Here is a 21,687-nt window from a genome sequence, read left to right as displayed (position 1 = left end):
TTGTTCTTCCAGCGCCCTGTCACCAAACAGCAGGCATAGATTTTAATGGGCATGTTGGACCCTGGGGACAGACGTCCCACATTTGGGTACTGTATCAGAATTTGTATAGGGCTGGAACCACAGACTGCCTCGGAAGCTTATAAACAGCTGTACTTGCCACCCTTCCTCTGGGTCCCTATCAGCAATCAGTGCAGGAGGTGTGTCTCCGGGGCTGATGGAAGCTAGAGCCTTTTGGGATTCCTGAGCGAGAGGAAAGAATTGGCCTCAGGATTCTCCTCCTGAGGATGCTGAAGCCCAGGCTCCTTTTGAATGTCAGTTATATCAGCTGCTTATTGAATTCAAAACAACAATTGGACATCAAGTATTTCTGCGTCCCAAGCTGTGCAACGGGAATTGGTCACGTTCAGACAAACGCAAGCTCCCTTGTTAAAAAAGAACCCCAATGATAGGAAAGCCCAGCCCCACCAATGTTCGTCTCTCCTCCCGGCTCTGCAGAAGCCAGCCCTGGGCAAGAGCGCCCCCTGCAGACACCCGGCATCACTGCAGAGGAAGCGCTGTATTAGAGCTGAGGCTTCCATCTTCTTTTAAAAAAAAACTGCCTTCAGCAGCAAACATCCTACACCTCGCCTGGGGTGGGGGATATTTCGAGAAGAGCATGAGGGGTCTTATCTCTGTGCAAGATTAAAGGCAGCCTCCATGACACGAACCTGGGCTCTAGAGATAAAAATGGGACATTCTCTTAGTTATTCAAGTTCTTGGGCTGTGATTAAACGTTTACACCATTGGCTTGGCTGCTTGATTCGACTGACTGGCAGTTCTCACAAAATTAAGATCCTGGTTCCTCTTGTGGATGCCACGAAACCCCTGGTAAGGAATCCTGTTGGAACAAAGCCGGAGATACTTTGACAAGATGAGGGAGGCAGGCAAAACGACACAAGAACAGAGTGATCACAAGGGAAAACGAATGCTGCCTTGGCAAGGGTCTGACAATGTATTTAACAACCAACATGCTACATTCAACAGCCCCATGAGGTTGGCCTTCCCCTACCTACTTCTGTGCCTGGAGGTAACGCCCTGCCCACTTCTGAAAGGTACATAAGTTTCCCTGCTGCCTAGCCCATCAAGGCCAAAAGTATGTTCTCAGAACAATTAATGCTTAATTAGTAAAAGCTGCCATTATGGAATCAACTCTTAGGGAGCTTACTAAGGAAATTGTGCAGAAATATGATATTCCTGATTCCTTATATCTGGTTACGACACCTGTAAAAGAACCTGGTAAATACAAATAAGGAGTTTTTTAGTTTTTTTTAATTAATTCATTAATTTGGCTCCCTTGTCATAGTTACAGTGCGTGGGCGTCCCCAAATAAGTTTTAAACTTAGCTTTGATAAAGCACAAGTGCTTTAAGGATTGCAAAAGAGTGGGCAAAGAATTATGAACTGGGAAACATACAACTAAACATATGAGTCAAAAATTAAATTTCCCTCTGCCTTTTGGGTTTTACACAATGTGGGCAACCAGCCTGATGATAATTCACTGAGTAATCTGGGACAGGAACTTATTTCACAATTCACCAGAAATATTAACATAAAAATGAAAATGCCTTTTAACCAAATGGTAGGTAAATTATAAACTTACTAGCTGGGAATCAATCAGGATAGTGAGAAGGAGGGAGGCCCAGGAAATGCTGAATATGACCATAATCACAAATTTAGTGTCCAAATCATGTGAGGAGTCTGATTGAATTTCCTCTGCTAATATAGCTCATCTGATCTTATTTCTTTTAATTATGGCTCCTGCTGGTCAAAGACCAATCCTTGATGTATGTGGCATTATTCCCTCCATTGCAAAGCAGTATAACCTACAGCATGACTCCTCATGCATTAGTTGTGGACTAACTGAACACATAAGAATCTCCCAAGCCAGGGTGAGGTGTATAATAAAAAATAGCCAGGTACTCTAATTAATAACATTGGATTCTCTGGTGGTTCAGATGGTAAAGAGTCTGTCTGCAATGGGGGAGACTGGAGTTCGATCCCTGAGTCAGGAAGATCCCCTGGAGAAGGAAATGGCAACCCACTCCAGTATTCTTGCCTGGAAAATCCCATGGTCAGAGGAGCCTGGTAGGCTACAGTCCATAGGGTCACAAAGAGTCAGACATGACTGAGTGACTTCACTTTCACACAGTCTTTGCAGATAGAAGATTATGTGAGTATAAGCTCAACTACGGAAGGATTCAACATTCCATTGGTAACAATAAGTAATGGATCAAAACAAATACCAATAGTAATTGGTGTCTACAGGCCCTAGATCATTGCTGCTGCTGCTAAGTCGCTTCAGTCGTGTCCGACTCTGTGCGATCCCATAGATGGCAGCCCACCAGGCTCCGCCGTCCCTGGGATTCTCAAGGCAAGAACACTGGAGTGGGTTGCCATTTCCTTCTCCACTGCACGAAAGTGAAGAGTGAAAGTGAAGTCACTCAGTCGTGTCTGACTCCTAGAGATCCCATGGACTGTAGCCTACCAGGCTCCTCCGTCCATGGGATTTTCCAGGCAAGAGTACTGGAGTGGGATGCCATTGCCTTCTCCCTAGATCATTGGGTATGCCTTTTTAAATGTACACTAGTGCCCTTTTAGAAATACAAAGTGAATACATCCATCCCTTCCAGTCTACAGTGAATTTGTTTAACTGACTCAATCTGGGAGGCTGGGAATTCTATCCCTGCAGGTTCTGACTCTGGGTGCCATATTGCACTAGTCCCTTGGCAGTGGGGAAAGATAGGACCATTTACATTTCAGGCAAGAGAGTAAGTGTGTTCTATGAGAAATCTGACTAGACTAAGGGGAAAGACCTAGATATACTGACATCAGAGATTTCCCAGTGAAATGTCCCAGGCAGATCATCCTATAGCAAAGTCCACAATTGATATACCCTACCCATGCATTCAGAGCATCTTGTCAGATTTTTAGTCTCCCACTCTTAAAAATGAGCCAACAACCACAGATTGCAGCCTGTAACAGAAGAAACAATAAAACTAACAGAAAAGAAGAAACCTGGATAAAACTGAAGCTATATAGGAGGGAAGAAAACTCCAACAACAGAACACACCCACAACCACACCTATAATTTATATCCTCAGAGACACACTATTGAAACCATAAAAGAATAAGATATTATTTAAAGGAGTCAATGAATGAAATTGAAATCTGAGAAACCAAAAATGGAAAGAAGAAATGAAAAACTGATCAAAAGAGGAGAGGGAGGGTCAAGAGGGAAGTGATATATGTATAACTGTGACTGTATAACCAATACAACATTGTAATCTTCTTCCAATTAAAAAATAAAGTAAAAAAATAGAAAAATTAATTAAATGGAAATCTCCCAGAAAGAAAACCAGAGAGAGGGAATTCTCTGGCGGTTCAGTGGTTAGGAGTTGGCACTTTCACTGCTGGGGCCCAGGTTCAATCCGTGGTTGGTGAACTTTGATCCTAAAAGCTGTGTGGTGCGGCCAAAAAAAAGAAAAGCAGAAAGGCAAAGAGACAGAAGTAAGAGAAAAGACACAAGAAATAGAAGACTAGCCCAGGAATTATAGGAGGGAAAAAAAATAGAAGAGAACATTATCTTTAAAAACTAATTCTTTAAAACTTCCCAGACTGTAAGGACATGAGTTTTCACACTGAAAGGGCCCTCTGAGTGCTCAGCATCAGTGAATAGAAATTGACCCACATTGAGTCATATCATTGTGAAATTTCTAAGGATAAAAAGAAGATCCTTTAGACTTGCTGCTGCTGCTTCTGCTAAGTTGCTTCAGTTGTGTCCGACTCTTAGCGACCCCATGGACTGCAGCCTACCAGGCTCCTCCGTCCATGGGATTTTCCAGGCAAGAGTACTGGAGTGGGTTGCCATTGCCTTCTCCAAGACTTTCAGAGATAGAAAAACTGATCATAAATAAAGAATTAGAAATCAGAATGACTAGATTTCTCAATAGGTATACTAAAAGTTAGAAAACAACTAGAAGCTGCCTTCAAAATTCTGGAGGAAAATTATTTCCAACCTCTAACTCTATACTCAGGCAAACTATCAATCAAGTGGCAGAGCAGAATAAGGATAATTTGACAATCTCAAGGTCCCCAAAGTGTATTTCTCATGCAACCTTTCTTTGGAAACTACTGGAATATCTGGTTCATCAAAATGAAGGTGAATCAAAGAATGAAGAAGATAAGAAGACATAGAATCCAGGACACAGGAACTGCAACACCAGGAGGATGAAGGGAATCTTAAGGACAATGGAGATTGGAGATTCCAAAGAGAATGTGGAAAGAGATTTCAGAATGTTGGCTATGTAGCAGGCAGGGGTGGATCCAGGCTTTATGGAGCCTGAAGCTTATACAATTCGGGGATCCTCTTTAAGAAAGTAAAATACAAAATTACAAATACAAATGTTGGTATGAAAATGAATATTTGAATATTTGAATAAATGAATATTTATGTATTGATAGAATGAGCAAGCAAAACAAACCACAAATTTGAAAGAGCTGACAAATACCACAAACATCACAAAAATCCAGAAAAATATAATATTATTTTATGAGTTAACTACTTGATTCAAGTTTCTAATACCTTTACTCTATATTTTTCAGCCGCATAATTTTTCTCCCAAATAATTTATTATGAAAAATTTAAAGCCTATAGAAAAAGTTACAAAACCTTTACAATAAATACCAATACCTATCACCTAAATTCTACAGTTATCATTTTACTATACTTAATTTATCAAAGATCTGTCAATCTATCCAATTCTCCACTGCTACTGCTACTGCTAAGTCACTTCAGTCGTGTCCGACTCTGTGCGACCCCATAGACGGCAGGCCACCAGGCTCCCCCGTCCCTGGGATTCTCAAGGCAAGAACACTGGAGTGGGTTGCCATTTCCTTCTCCAATGCATGAAAGTAAAAAGTGAAAGTGAAGTCGCTCAGTCGTGTCTGACTCCTAGCGACCCCACAGACTGCAGCCTACCAGGCTCCTCCGTCCATGGGATTTGCCAAGCAAGAGTACTGGAGTGGGTTGCCATTGCCTTCTCCATCCAGTTCTCCAACTGTCCATCAATTCATCTTATTTTTTGATGCATATCACACGGAACAATGTGCAGGTGTCAGTACATTTCCTGCCATCTACCTCAGCATAATGAAGTGAAGTGAAGTCGCTCAGTTGTGTCTGACTCTTTGCGACCCTGTGGACTGTAGCCTACCATGCTCCTCCATCCGTGGGATTCTCCAGGCAAGAATACTGGAGTGGGTTGCCATTTCCTTCTCCAGCAGATCTTCCCAACCCAGGGATTGAACCTGGGTCTCCTGTATTGCAAGCAGATGCTTTACCATCTGAGCCACCAGGGAACCTCAGCATGCATGCCCTAAATAGGAGATCAATTTTTTTTTTTTTTTACAATTCTTGCCCTTTTTTAATTTGAGGTAAAATTTACATACAATGAAATGTAAAACTCTTAAGTGTATGCTGTATACTTTTTGGTCATCTCTACATATGACAAAGATTTTGTGATATTTTTCTCTAGAGAGAATATGGAGATAATTCAGTCTTTTCTCCAGCATGATTAATCAAAATTTGTTTTTATTATCAATTGTAGAGATGTATACAAAACAAGCAACTTTTACATATACATAGCGCTATTTATAATACTGCTACAGGCTTAAACAGAATTCTGATAAATTCTATTTAGATGTTTCACACCAAAAAAGAAAAATTATACAGTACATTTATAATTCTATGTGTTGCATTAATCAGTATATTCTTGATAGGCAAAAACTAAAATGTTAGAAACTGAATCCATCACTTATAATTTCCTACAGCTGACACAAGGAAAAAACTTTTCCACAGACTATCTTCCAGCTCCATACATTCAGACCTTGTTTTTCTGCCCCTAGTCACCTACTTCTGTCATTAGGCACCATAGGACATATTCACATCTTGTTATAACCTCTGCACCTTCGTGTTACAACCCAGGATGAATTAGCATAGTATTAATAGAAGGTAGGAATATTCCTGAGTTGGTGCAGTGGTGAAGAATCCGCCTGCCAATGCAGATAAACATAAGAGATGCGAGTTCCATTCCTGGGTGGGGAAGATCCCCGGAGGAGGAAATGGAAACCCACTCCAGTATTCTTGCCTGGAAACTCCCATTAACAGAGGAGCCTGGTGGACTACAGTCTATGGGTTGTAAAGACACAATATAGTGACTGAGCACACACACACACACACACACACATACACACACACACAAATATTCCTATAGCAATTCCTATTAGGATGAATGACAATAACTGAACTTTATACAGATGTGACTACAAACTACATAAATAATCCAACTAAATACAAGCTGAATGGATCTCCAACCTAATTCCCCTTGCTTGGATCCCAAAACTGTAATGTGAGAGAAAATGTGACAGAAGGAAAGAGGAATAGGAAAGAGACAATGTATTTAACCAAACACAGTTAAAATGTCTCGCTTTTCAAATTATACAAAACTCATGTATCATGTGGATACGTTGCTAAGGCAAATGAAGGTTCTTGAAGCTTAAGCTTCATAGTGTCATGCTGGCTCTAGGCTAACAGGACAGCCAATTCATTCAGGGTTTCTTTTTTTTTTTGGCCACAAGGCATATGGGATCTTAGCTCTCTGACCAGGTGTCAAACCTGCCCCTCACCCCACCCCTCCGCATTGGAAGGCAAAGTCTTAACCACTGGACCACCAGGGAAGTCCCATGCCATTACCACTTTGGAGGAGGTCAGAAAACTCCAGTAGAGATTTCTATAAGATATAATTTAAAGGTAACTGGATGTGTCTCAGTATAATGAGAGACTTAGACAATTGGTAGAGAACTGTAGCTTGAACATCTTGGTGTGCTCACAGAAAATGATGAAAATGAAAAATAAGACAATTATTAACTCCATGGAAAATAAAAAGTTGTTCAGGAAAAGAAAAGTTAGCATAATTTACTGATTGGTTCAGCTATAAAAAACTTCTATCAGCATAATAATGTAAACTCTGAAAGTTTGTCTATCTAAATGACAAATATAACTACATTAGGAGGGTAGAGGAATATGAAGGTGGGGGCAGGGGATGAAAGAGAGTGAAATCTTCTTTCCTAACAGGAAGTGCATAGATGATGCCTAAAATGGAAAAAAATCAAGAAGTAATACAAAGAAGCTATTTTGAAATATGGCAGCAACTAAAATAATTCAAAGTGATTGACTCCTCTGAGAAGACAGAAATAGGGGGAAAGGGACTAGGGACTGCTCTTTTTCATTGTTTTTAAACAAACTCTGTAGAACTGTAAAATTCTTGACATTTGCACATGTATAATTTTGACAAAAATTAAAAACACTCATCCCTTGTAGTCTAGGGATTCTAACTTTAAAGACTTTATCTGTCCCACAGACACACTTACATGTGCATAATTTTTATAAGGTCATTTATTGCTGTATGGTCTGTAAGAACAAAAGACTGGAAATGATTTAAACATCATTAATAAGGGATTGTTAAATAAATGAAACATATAGTCACTGGAATACTACATAGCCTATGGAGGAATCTCCTAAATGAAAAAGTGAAATGCAGAAAATATGCATATATGCTACCACTGGCATAAAACCAAAAATATACCAGCAATATACAGAAACTCTCTAGCAGGACACACGAGAAATGGAAACAGTAGTTGTCTCAGGAGAGGGAACTTAATGGCTAGGTTCAAGTGGCAATATTATCTATTAGAAAATAAAATTTTAATTAAAAAGCTTTAATACAAGATGGAAAAACACAGAATTAATTAAATGAACCCAACAACAAGACAAATGGATATTTGCTAATAGTAATCGTATCAGTCAGGGTTCTGCAGAGAAACAAAGCCAATAGATACACATCTCCAGGACCAAGCTTGATGTCAGTAACGGCCAGGAACAAGAGAGTCTCCAGTGCACTTGCAACTTCTAACTCTCACCTGAGCACATACAATTGATGGAATCTAATTTGTTTCCAGGACTCTAGTTGCAAAGGAGTGTAGACAATGTGGTGTTTAGCTGACCACACTTTAGAGGGCATGAAAGCGTATCTGGAGATGACACTGTCTGGGAAAGCCGACCCACAGAGTTTGCCGCAGTAATTGAACTTGTGAATGGTGGTTTCTGAGAGGCTGATATAACAGAACTCATGCCTGGGGCAGCCTTACGCCCTTGTCCTCTTTGGGCTTGGTGTCACTGGTTTTCTAATGCCTGTGTAGAGCCAGAAAGACACTATTTTGCCTTCTTTCATTTGGCCTCCCATAATGACCAAGTACAATAATTTACATCCCTTAAAGAATATATTGCACCTGTCAAAGAAAATAAAAGTATTCCTGAGACTTGTTATAGATGGTAAGGGAAGGACTTCTCTGATAGTTCAGTATCTAAGACTCCAAGTTCCCAGTGCAGGGGGCCTGGGTTAAATCCCTGGTCAAGGAACTAGATCCCACAGGATACAACTAAGAGTTTGCCTGCTGCAACTAAGACGGAAGATCCCACATGCCACCGCTAAGACCTGGCACACCCAAATAAACATTTATTTATACATAAAATAAGGGCCATAAAACTGATTCAATCTGCCACAGTGACTCTGGGCAAGTTACCTTATCTTCATGAAGCTCAGTTTCATCATATCTTAACTAAAAATAGTAACATCTATCTTGAACAGGTTTTAGTAAAGAATAGGAAAAATAGAATGGTTCTATTACTAGTGAGCATGTGTGCGTGCTAAGTCGTTTTAGTTATGTCTGACTCTGTGTGACCCTATGGACTGCAGCCCGCCAGGCTCCTCTGTTCATGGAATTCTCCAGGCAAGAATACTAGAGTGGGTTGCTATTTCCTTCTTCAGAGGAACTTCCTGACCCAGGGATCGAACCTGGGTCTCTTATGTCTACCTGCCCTGGAGGCAGATTCTTTACCACTAGTGCCACTTGGGAAGCCTAGTATTTATTAGTTTATCTGAAAACTTTTTGCCATAAAGCCACAGCTTTCTTAATGTTCTTGATTCATTCCACGTCTGTTTTAGCCTCAGGGCCTTTGCACTTGCTGTTTCCTTTGTTTACAATGCTCTCGTGACTACCTCTTTCTTTTTACTCAGGGCTTGGTACAATTCTCCCTTCCCAGCTATGTTTCGCTAACCAACCTATGTAACAGCTACCCTCCCATTGGGAAGAGACACCAGAGACCTCTTTTTCTCCACACACACAGAGGAAAGGCTGTGGGAGGATGCAATGAGAGGGTAGCCATCTGCAAGCCAAGGAGAGAGCCCCCACCAGAAACCAACACAGCTAGTTCTTTGATCTTAGACTTCTCGACTCCGAACTTCGATAAAATTAGCTTTAAGTCACCCAGTATGCAGTATTCTGGTATGGCAGCCCAAGCAGTCTAATATAGAGTTTCATGCCTCTGACAGATTTTCTTTTAGGCTGTTTTGTCTCTCTGGAGAAGACTCTCTCAAATTTCTGCCTGAGACGTATAAGCCAGCCACTGGTATGCTTAGAGCCAAGGGGGTGAAATGCATTTGGGGTGAACCTATTCAGTGTATCAACTTTGAATTAGGGCCCTAGTATTCAGTACAGTGTCCCTGTTCTTAGTTCTGCCTTAAGTCTCTCAATCCAAAGACCCTCAAGTGCAGCCTCTCTAGAGGATAAACCTTTAGTCTTCTTCGAGGGTGGGAGATGAGGTGATCTAACTTCTTGTTATACAGACTTTCAAACAATATTCTTGTTTTTAGCATCATCTTCACTCACCTTCACAGTAGCATGGTGCTTTATTTTTCTAAATCTTTCAGAGTTCTGGATATGAATTAGCATGAGTCTGTACTGCTTTACTGCTGGCTTGAAAGTGAAAGTCACTCAGAAGTGTTCAACTCTTTGCGACCCCATGGACTGTACAGTCCATGGAATTCTCCAGGCCAGACTACTGGAGTGGGTAGCCTATTCCCTTCTCCAGGGGATCTTCCCAACCCAGGGATCGAACCCAGGTCTCCCGTATTGCAGGCGGATTCTTTACCAGCTGAACCACCAGGAAAGCCCAAGAATACTGGAGTGGGTAGCCAATCCCTTCCCCAGCAGATCTTCCCGACCCAGGAATCAAACTGGGATCTCCTGTATTGCAGGCGGATTCTTTACCAGCTGAGCTACCAGGGAAGCCCAGGTTTCAGCATTCACTGACAGCAAAGTCAGTTACTCCTCATCCATTTGCTTTCCACCTTCCAAAAGTTTGGTGCTATCATCTCCATACCTACCCTATCTTTCTCCCCACCCCCCTTTACTGTCATGAGGTATTCAATATGCCATGTGTAACTGAAAATTGGAGCTTAGTGTTTAATGACCAACCGGGAACAAAAGATTCTGGGCCAAGGAACATAAATTGAAACTGAGATTCCCACATAAAGCCAGAGCTTTCAAAGGAATGGAATATCAGTGAAAGGATAGATTAGGAAAAAACTCGTCGACTGGCAGAGGAAAATAACAAAGAAGCTTTTAGACTAGACTCTGAGTAGGGAAAAGAACTCTCCCTTAAGAATTTATAAACAGGGACAATGTCACACAATTGAATTAATACTATTAGGGAATCCCCAAGCCAAGAGACTGACATAAAAATCGATCCTAGTGTGCCTGGCTCTGAGTATATGATATTTCTAGAAAATTTGGCCTTGTAGAAGCAAATGGAAAATTGTTTTGAAGGTCATGCTCTAAATAAAGGCCTGTTGAGATTCCCATAGCCAATGCTAAGTAGAAATCATCTCAAATTTGATAATCACAAAGCACAAAGGAGCAATCATTTAAATGAGGATCTGCACGGACACACAAGCTAAGATTCAGCTCCCAAGTCCTTTATAAGTACAACAACTACAGAACACTACTAAATAAGCATTTTCATAAGTATTAAAGATATCAAAGAAAGATTTATTACCATAAGTAAATAAGGCATTATAAAAGAACAGAACTTTCTGAAAGTGAATTAAATGTAATTTCTAGAAATGAGAAATGAAGTCACTGAAAATAAAAACTAAATAGATAGTTAATATCAGATTAGACACAGATGAAGAGAGAATTTGTATGCTAGAAGATATATAACCAGAATGGAACAAAGTTAAAAACATGGGAAAATGAAAAAGAGATCAAAAGTCCTGGAAAATATAAAAGGGAGTCAAACAGAAGTTCCACAAGGAGGAAATAGAGAGAATTCAAGAAAGGTAATATTTGAAGAAATAATGGCTTTGGAGTGATTCCTTGACCATATACCCTAGTCCACAAGGCAAATGTCATCAAATACCAAAGATCTATATCATATAAACCATGTTCTCTGCCCACAGTACAGTACAATGAGAAATCAGTAACAAAGGATAACAATACCAGAAGTGGCCAAGATGGCAGAGGAGGAAAAATCTAAGTTCACCTCCTCCCATGGGGACACCAAAATTTGAAAAAAAAAAAAGCAACTATTGATGAAAAAGGCCAGAAGACTAATGGAAAAAATCTTCTTTAACTAAAGATATAAAGAAAGAACCACAAGAAGACAGGTAGAAGGGGTGTTATATAGTCAACACCCATCCCCTGAGTGGGTGACCCACAAATGGGAAGATAACAACACCGTAGAGGTTTTCCCCAAAAAGCAAGAGTTCCAAGACCTACATTGCTCCCCCAGTGGTCCTGCACCAGGAAGATGAGCTCCTAGAACACTCTGCTTTGAAGGCAAGCAGGGCTTACTTTCAGGAGAATTAGAGGTCTGTGGGAAATAGAAACTCCACTCCTAAAGGGTGTATACAAAATTTCACATGCTCTGGGCCCCAGAGCAGAAGCAGTAATTTGAAAGAAGCCTGGGTCAGATCTACCTGCTGATCTTGGAGAATGTCCTAGAGAGGCAGGAAGCAACTGGAGCTCACCCCGGCGACACAGATACTGGTGGCAGCCCTTTCGGGGTGCTCATTCTATGAGGACCCTGGTGCTGGTGAGGGCCATTTTAGAATCCTCCCTCTAACCTATTAGAACTGGAACATGGCCCCCATGGCATTAGTGCCGGGACATCTAGCTGAGCAGCTAGCTGGGGAACAGGGAACACAAGTCTACCCACCAGCAGGCTGATTCCAGCCCTGGGATGCCCCTGGGCCCCAGCCCCACCAATCCACAGGCTAATAAAAGATCCAGGACCCTCCGCCCCATAACCTCTCACCAGTGTGCCAGTACTAGGCCTGGAAAGCCACGGGCTTCCACAGCCAGCTGCCTCATGACCCAGCCCCACCCTCTAGTGGCTGGCAGCCTCCACACAGTGCAGTTTGGCAACCAACTGGGCAAGGGGACAGCCACACCTATCAGACCACCCACAGCAATCAGTCTCACACAACAGAAGGGCCCCTGCAGCCCACATAGGGGGTACTCCTAGGGCATAAAGCTGTAGTGGCCAGGGGGAAAGCATACTGCTGGGATGCCTCCTACAAAAGGCCACTTTTCCAAGGCCAGGAAATGTAAATACTTACCAAATACAGAGAAATAAAAACAGCAAACTAGGCAAAATGAGATAATAGAGGAATATGTTCCAAACTAAGAACAAGATAAAACCCAGAAGAACTAAGTGGAGATAAACAATCTACTCAATAAAGAGTATAGGGTAATGGTCATAAAGACATTCAAATAACTCAGGAGGAAAATCAGATGAACAGAGTGAGAAGTTAGATGTTATCAACAAAAAATTAGAAAAATATAAAGAACTAGATATAAAGAATACCATAACTGAAATGAAAAATACACTAGAAGGCAATTTTTAGTAGATTAGATGATACACAAGAACAGATTGGTGAGCTGGATGACACAGTAGTAGAAATCACAACAACAACAGGAATACAAAGAAATGAAGACAGTTTAAGACCTCTGAGACAGCATCAAGCATGCTAACATTCAAATTATAAGGGTCCCAGAAGAAGAAGAGAAAAAGAAAGGGTATGAGAAAATATTTGAGAAGATGTATAGTTGAAAACCTCCCTAACATGGAAAAGGAAGTAGCCACCCAAGTTTAGGAAGCTCAGAGAATGCCATACAGGATACAGCCAAGGAGAAACATGCTAAGACACATATTAATCAAACTAACAAAAGTTAAACACAAAGAACAAATATGAAAAGCAGCAAAGGAAAAACAACAAATAACATACAAGGGAACCCCCAAAAGGCTAATAGCCAATCTTCCAACAGAAACTCTGCAGTTCAGAAGGGAGTGGCAGAATATATTTAAAGTGATGAAAGGGAAAAAAACCTACAACCAAGATTACTTTATCCATCAAATATCTCATTCAGATTCAAAGGAGAAATCAAAAGCATTACAGACAAACAAAAGTTAAGACAATTCAGCACCACCAAACTAGCTTTACAACAAATGCTAAAGGAACTTCTCTAGACAGGAAACACTAGAGAAAGAAAAAGCCTACAAAAACAAACCCAAATCAATAAAGTAAATGGTAACAGGATCATATATATCAATAATTACCTTAAATGTAAATGGACTAAATACTCAAGCCAAAAGACACAGATTGGGCTGAATGGATACGAAAACAAGACCCCTATATATGCTGTCTACAAGAGACTCACCTCAGACCCAGTGACACATACAAACTGAAAGTGAGGGGCTGGAAAAAGATATTCTATCCAAATGGAAATCAAAAGAAAGCAGGAGTAGCAATACTCATATCAGATAAAATAGACTTTAAAATAAATACCATTACAAGAGACAATGATGGACCAAAGGATCAATGACCAAAGGATCAATCCAAGAAGAAGATATAACAATTATAATATATATGCACCAAATATAGGAGAACCTCAATACAAAAAAAATACAAAGAAATGAGGACAGTTTAAGAGACCTCTGGGACAGCATCAAGGATACTAACATTCATACTATAAGGGTTCCAAAATGAAAACAGAAAAAAGGACAGAGAGGATATTTGAAGACATAATACCTGAAAACTTACCTAACCTGGGAATGAAAAAAGACATCAAGGTCCAGGAATCACAGAGAGTCCCAAAGGCTATCAGCTGACTTCAGCAGAAACTCTGAAGGCCAAAAGAGAGTGACATGATATATTTTAAGTGATTAAAGAGGGAAGACCTACAACCAGTAACACTCTATACAGCAAGATTCATTTCCATTAGATGGAGAGATCAAAAGTTTTACAGACAAACAAAAGCTAAGAGTTCTGCACCACCAAACCAGCTTTATAAGAAATGTTAAAGGGACTTCTCAAAGTGAAAAAGAAAAGGCTACAACTAGAAATATGAAAATTACAAAAGGAGAAATTTCATTAGTAAAGGCACATACAGTAAAGATATAAAATCAACCATGTAGTAAGCTAGTAGAAGGTTAAAAGATAAAAGTAGTAAAATCATCTATATCCATACTAAGTAGTAAAAGGGCACAGAAAACAAAAAAATATAAAATATGATGTCAAAACAGTAAACATAGTAGGGAAGAGTAATTAGCAGGATTCTTTTTTTTTTTTTTAAGTATTTATTTATTGGCTACATGGCATGTGGGATCTTAGTTCCCTGACCAGGGATTGAACCCGTGCCCCTTGCATTGGAAGCACAGAGTTTTAACCACCAGACTGCCAGGGAAGTCCCAATTAGCAGAATTCTTAAAAATGCATTTGAACTTTATAGATCAGCAACTTAAAATAATCACATATAGATTTCTATATGTAAACCTCCCGGTAAACACCAACCAAAAATTTATAATACATACACAGATGAAAAAGAGAAAGGAATCCGAACATAGCACTAAAGATAGTCATCAAATCACAAGGGAAGAGACCAAAACAGGAAGAAAAGAACAACCAAAAAAAAAGCAAAACTACAGAACAACCCCACAATAAGTACACACCTATCAATAATTACTTTAAACGTAAATGGACTATGTTCCAACGAAAAGACACAGAATGGCTGAATGGATATGTAAATAAGACCCATCTATATGCTGCTGACCAGAGACTCATTTCAGATCTAAAGAGGCACAAAGACTGAAAGTGAAACAATGGAAAAAATGATTCCATGCAAATGGAATCAAAAGAAAGCTAGTGTAGCAATACTTACAACAGACAAAATAGACTTTAAAATAAACACTGTTATGAGAGACAAAGAAGGACATTAAATAGTGATCAAGGGATCAATCCAAGAAAAAGATACAACAATTATAAATACATATGTACCCAACAAAGGAGCACATAAATACATGAAGTAAATATTAATAGATATAAAGGGAGAAACTGACAATAACAACTTAATAGTAGGGAACTTCAACACCCCACTTACATGAATGGACAGATAATTTAGACAGAAAATCCATAAGGTAACACTAGCCTTAAATGACACATTACACCAAATAGACTTCACTGATAATAGAGAACACATCATCCAAAAGCTGCAGAATACACATTCTTTTCATGTGCACATGAAATATTCTCCAGGATAAATCACATGGTAGACCAAAAAATGAGCCTCAATAAATTTAAGAAAACTGAAATCATATCAAGCATCTTTTCTCACCACAACACTACAAGACTACAAATCAACTATAAGGAAAAAAAAAACTGCAAAAAACACAAAAATCTGGAGGCTAACAATACGCTAACAATCAATGGATCACTGAAGAAATCAAAGAGGAAATTTAAAAGCACCTAAAGACAAATGAAAATGAAAACATGACAATCAAAAACCTATGTGATGGGACTTCCCTGGTGGTCTAGTGGCTAACACTCCATGTTCCCAGTGCAGGGGACCCACATTCAATTCCTGGTCAGGGAACTACATCCCACATACCACAACTAAAGATCTCACACGCTGCAACTAAGACCCAATGCAGCCAAATATTTAAATATTGCAGCCAATACATAAATATTTTTTAAAACTTACAAGAAAATTATGTGATGCAGCAAAAGGAATTTTAAAAGGAAAGTTTTTAATGATATAAGCCTATCTCAACAAGAAAAATATTGAATAAACACCCTAACCTTACACCTAAAGGAACTATAGAAAGAAGAATAAAACAAACCCAGACTTAGTAGAAGGAAGGAAATCATTAAGACCACAGCAGAAATAAATGAAATAGAGATTTTAAAAGCCCAACAGAAAAGATCAATGAAGCTAAAGGTTGGTTCTTTGAAAAGATAACCAAAATTAGCTAGACTCATCAAGAGAAAAAGGGAGAGGGACCAAATGAATAAAATCAGAAATGAAAAAGAAGCTAAACCAAAACACCATAGAAATACAAAGGATCATAAGAAACTATATGGAAGACTATATGCCAATAAAATGGACAACCTAAAAGAAATGGACAAATTACTAGAAATGTACAACGTCCTAAACTGAAACAGGAAGAAACAGAAAATCTGAACAGTAATGAAATTGAATCTAATAAAACAAACTCCCAACGAAAAGAATTTGAAAAAGAATAGATTCATTTATATGTTTAAGTGAAATACTCTGCTGTACACCTGAAACTAACAAAACATTGTTAATCAACTACACTCCAATATAAAATAAGAATCTTTTAAAAAACTCTCAATAAACAAAGGTCTAGGACTAGGTGGCTTTACAGGTGAATTATATAAAAATTTATAGAAGAGTTAGCACCTATCCTTCTCTAACCATTCCAAAAAATTAGAGGAATAAGGGCTTCTGAAGGCAATGGCACCCCACTCCAGTACTAGTGCCTGGAAAATCCCGTGGATGGAGGAGCCTGGTAGGCTGCAGTCCGTGGGGTCGCTAAGAGTTGGACACAACTGAGTGACTTCACTTTCACTTTTCACTTTCATGCATTGGAGAAGGAAATGGCAACCCACTCCAGTGTTCTTGCCTGGAGAATCCCCAGGACAGGGGAGCCTGGTGGGCTGCCATCAATGGGGTCACACAGAGTTGGACACGACTAAAGCAACTTAGCAGCAGCAGCAGCAAGGGCTTCTGAACTCATTCTATGAGGCCAGCATTACCCTGATACCAAAAGCAGACAAAGCTATCACACAAAAAAGAAAATTACAGGCCAACATCACTGAACACAGATGGAAAAATACTCAACAGAATATTAACAAACCAAATTAAACAATACATTAAAAGGACCATGATCAAGTGGGATTTATCCCACTGATACAAGGATGGTTCAACACCTGAAAATCAATGTGATACACCACATTAACCAATTGAAGAATAAAAACCATATGATCATCTCAATAGTTGCCGAAGAACTTTGTCAAAGTTCAACATCCATTTATGGTAAAAACTATCCAGAAAGTGGGTATAGGGAGAATATACCTCATCATAACAAAGGCCAGATAGTTCAAGCCCTTAGCTAACATCATACTCAATGGTGAAAAGCTGAAGGAATTTCCTCTAAGATCAGGAACAAGACAAGAATGCCTACTTTCACCATTTTTATTCAACATAGTATTAGAAGTCCTAGCCATAGCAATCAGACAAGAAAAAGAAATAAGAGGAAGACAAACTAAAAAGGAAGAAGGAAAACTGTCACTGTTTGCAGATGGCATGATACATATAAAATCTTTAAGACGCTACCAAAAAACTAATAAAACTAATCAATTAATTCAGAAAAGCTGCATGATACAAAATTAATATATAGAAATCTGTTGCATTTCTATACACCAGCAGTGAATTATCAGAAGAGAAATTAAGAAACAATCCCAGTTATAATCCTGCCAAAAAGAATAAACTATCTAGGAATGAATCTAACTAAGGAGGTAAAAGATCTGTACTTAGAAAACTGTAAAACACATGATAGAAATTAAAGATGACACAGATGGAAAGATATACTGTGTTCACGGATTGAAAGAATTAATTTTGTTAAAGGACCATACCCAAGCCAATCAACAGATTCAACACAATTCTTATTAAAATACCAGTGACATTTTTCACAAAACTAGAACACATAATTCTAAATTTGTACGGAAACAGAAGTTTTTTCCATAGACACATAGACAAAGCAACCTTGAGAGAGAAGAACAAAGCTGGAGTTATCATGCTTCCCGATTTCAAACCTAATTATCAAACCAGTATGGTACTGGCACAAAAACTGACACATAGATCAATGGAACAGAACAGACAGCCCAGAAATGAACCCACATTATATGGGCAGTCAATCTGTGACAAAAGAGGCAACAATATACAATAAGGAAAAGACAGCCTCTTAAATACATGGTGTTGGGAAAACTGGACAGGTATGTACAAAAGAATCAGACTGGACTACCCTCTCATACCATGTACAAAAATAAACTCAAAATGGATTAAAGATGTAACAGTTGAAACCATAAAACTTCTGGAAGAAAACATAGGCAGTTAAGCTCTTTGACACTGATCTCAGCAATATTTTTTGCTTATGTCCCCTTAGGCAAGACAAACAATAGCAAAAGTAAACAAGTTGGATTCTGCACTGTGCTAGGTTGCTCAGTCATGTCTGACTCTTTGTGACCCCATGAACTGTAGCCTGCCAGACTCCTGTGTCCATGGGGATTCTCCAGGCAAGAATTCTGGAGTGGGTTGCCATGCTACGTCAAACTAAAAAGCTTTTGATCAGCAAAGGACACTATCAACAAAATGAAAAGACCACCTACTAAATGGGAGAAAATATTTGCAAATGATATATCTGATAAGGGTTTAATATCTAAAATATGATAAAGAACTTATACAACTCAATATTTAAAAAACAAACAACCTGGACCTTCCTCACAGTCCAGTGGTTAAGTCTCCATGCTTTCACTGCAGAGGGTAAAGGTTCGATTCCCTGGTTGGGGAACTAGAACCTCACATGTTGCATGGTGCAGACCTAAAGAAAAAAAATAATTTTAAAAAATTTAAAAATAAAAAAAATAAAGTAAAAAAAGCAAACAACCTGATTAAAAAAATGAGCAGAGGATCTCCACAGATGGTTTTCCAAAGAAGACATACAGATGGCTAATAGGGACATGAAAAGATGCTTAGCATCACTATTCATTGGGACAGCAGTCCCCTACCTTTTTGGCACCAGGGACCGATTTCATAGAAGACAATTTTCCCACAGACCTGTAGGGAGGGGTGGGGAATGGTATCAGAATGATTCAAGAGCATTATGTTTCTTGTACACTTTATTTTTTTTTATTATTACCTCAGTTCCACCTCAGATCATTAGGTGTTAGATCCCAGAGGTTGGGAACATCTGCATCAGGGAAATGCAAACCAAAAGCACAAGTATCCTCTTTCACCTGTCAGAATGGCTATTATCAAAAAGACAGTAAATAGCAGGATGTGGAGAAAGGGAACCCTCACGCACTCTTGGTGGGAATGTAAATTGGTGCAGTCACTGTGGAAAACAGTACAGAGATTCCCCAAAAAGTCAAAAATAGAACTACTATATGATCCAGAAATTCCACTTCTCCATATTTATCTGCAGAAGATAAAAACACTAATTAGAAAATACATATGCACTCCTATGTTTGTTGCAGTATTGTTTACAATAGCCAAGATTCGGAAGCAACCTAGGGACCCATCAACAGATGAATGGATAAAGAAGGTTTGGTACATACATACAATGGAATATTACTCAGCCACAAAAAAGAATGGAATCTTGCCATTTGTGACAATATGGGTGGACCTAGCAGGTATTATGCTAAGAAAAATATATTAGACAATAAAACAAATACTGTATGATTTCACTTATATGTGGAATCTAAAATTCAAAACAAATGAACAAATATAACAAAACAGAAACAGTGCTATATGTACAGAGAACAAACAGGTGGTTGCCAGAGGGCAGCAGGTGGAGGGAAGAAAGAAAAAAGTGAGCGAGATTAAGATGTATAAACTTCCAGTTACAAAATAAATGAGTCATGGATATGAAAAAGAAAAAAGATCACAAGGTCATACACACTAGAAAATTTTAAATCATACTAATAAATGATAATAAAATATATCAAAATTTGTGTAACATAATTAAAGCAGTATATAATGGAAATGCATTGCATTAATAAATCTGTGATTCTTGAAGTTAGTCCCCAAGCCCACAGATTGACCCAGGAACCTGACGGAAATACAATTTTCAGACTCCATCCAAAACCTATTGAATCAGAAATTCTGAAAGTGGGATCCAGAAGTCTGTATTTTATCAAGACCTCTAGGTAATTCTGATGCATACTCAAGTTTGAAAACCACAGCTTTAGATGTACATTTTGAAAAAGAACGGTTAATAGAAATATCCAACTCAAGAATTTAGGGGAAAAGAATATTAAAATTAATCCAAAAATTAAAAATAATAAAGTTTCTTTAAAATGCATTTTAACGGCTTTAATTCTACATTAGGACTCTTAAAAAGGCATTATCTTTGCCTCTGGGTTATAAGAATCCCAGGCTTCCTCCAGGTTGTCTCTGGTTAGGGAGCCCATCAGGGCAAGGAGGTTGGGCAAAGAAGAAAGTAACATATATGTATATATAAAAGACCCTTTCAAGATCTCTCATTCTAGGTATTTATGTATATATGCATACTTTTTTTTTTCTGGATAGAATCATAAGAAAGCATTAAAAATGCTTTTCTTTGTGGAGAAGGACTTTGGGTAAGAGGCATAGTTATCATTTTTCCCTTTAAAAATATTTCCATTAAGTTTGAAGTTCTAACTTATACATATATTAGTTTCATTTTTTAAAGCGATAACAAAGCTTATTTGGGCTATGGGATTATGGGTAATTTTTATTTCTTTTTTTTTAAATTTTTATTTCTTTAAAAGAAAAAACTTGGGTAATATTATAGTTTTGTCAACAACAGTAACACCCAGCAAAAAAAAAATTTCCCAAACCTGGATTCCATCAGAACTTTTTTTGCCTAATGTAATTCACAATTTCTTTGTGGGAATAAAGCTCATACCTAATACAACATGTTAGGCAATTTTCTGATAAACTCTAAAGGAACTGAAGACTTGTTCTAAGAAACCCACCCACCTGTCAGTCAAGAGTCTAATTACCTCAACCGAAACATAATTTCCTTTTGTGTCCAACCTAACAATGATTATCTATTTCTATAAAACGTCCCGATCGAATAAATCTTTGAATTGGCTCAGTAGACTCCTTCTCCTTTGCAACAAGATTTGTAATAAATTTTAATAATTGGTCATAACTAAATCACTTGAAACGTTTCCTTTCACACCAGTTTAACATGTTTTAAAAACCTTCAAAATCCTGGGGGATGTACACCTTCGTTACCAGTGTTGATGGATGACAGGGCCATAAACACTATAGAAATGTAACTATGGGAATGTTTATTCGTTTGACAAGTATTTGAGTTCGTACCCACTCCAGGCTTTGAAAAGCATTTGAGTTCTACCACGTGCCAGGCACCGTTCTAAGCTCTGGGATACAAAAATGAACAAACGGTGTTGAGGGATAAAACTACAGTACCACACAGTATCTCGCGCTTCTGCCTCTTTCCAGGTGGTCTCTTCCCACGATTCTAGCTGTGCAGAAAAGCCCCGCCCGCTCATCTGCCATTTCTCCAAGCTCTTAGGAGACGAAGGGACTACAACTCCCACAATGCCATCCCGGGGGGGGGGGGGGCGGGTGGTTTCCTTGTAAGGGTTCCACCTTTTCCCTGGCC

At 38.9% G+C, this 21,687-nt stretch overlaps 1 long non-coding RNA gene across 2 annotated transcripts in view; it reads right to left on the bottom strand.

Moving 5' to 3' along the window:
- LOC129645892 (uncharacterized) overlaps window positions 1–21,613 on the bottom strand; it is a 44,127-nt gene extending 22,514 nt beyond the window's left edge. Inside the window, exons 1-2 of one of the 2 annotated variants that reach the window (XR_008711537.1) lie at window positions 21,492–21,613; window positions 14,039–14,120 (exon numbers count right to left, since the gene is read on the bottom strand). This is a non-coding gene — a long non-coding RNA (uncharacterized LOC129645892). Of the gene's footprint in view, window positions 1–14,038; window positions 14,475–21,491 lie in introns of those variants that run through there. The other variant, XR_008711536.1, reaches the window with a different exon arrangement.
- Window positions 21,614–21,687: the final 74 nt, after the last annotated feature.

The sequence above is a fragment of the Bubalus kerabau genome, chromosome 3 (genome assembly GCF_029407905.1).
Source record: "Bubalus kerabau isolate K-KA32 ecotype Philippines breed swamp buffalo chromosome 3, PCC_UOA_SB_1v2, whole genome shotgun sequence".
NCBI lineage: Eukaryota > Metazoa > Chordata > Mammalia > Artiodactyla > Bovidae > Bubalus > Bubalus kerabau.
This window is presented reverse-complemented; position numbering and strand designations above follow the sequence as displayed.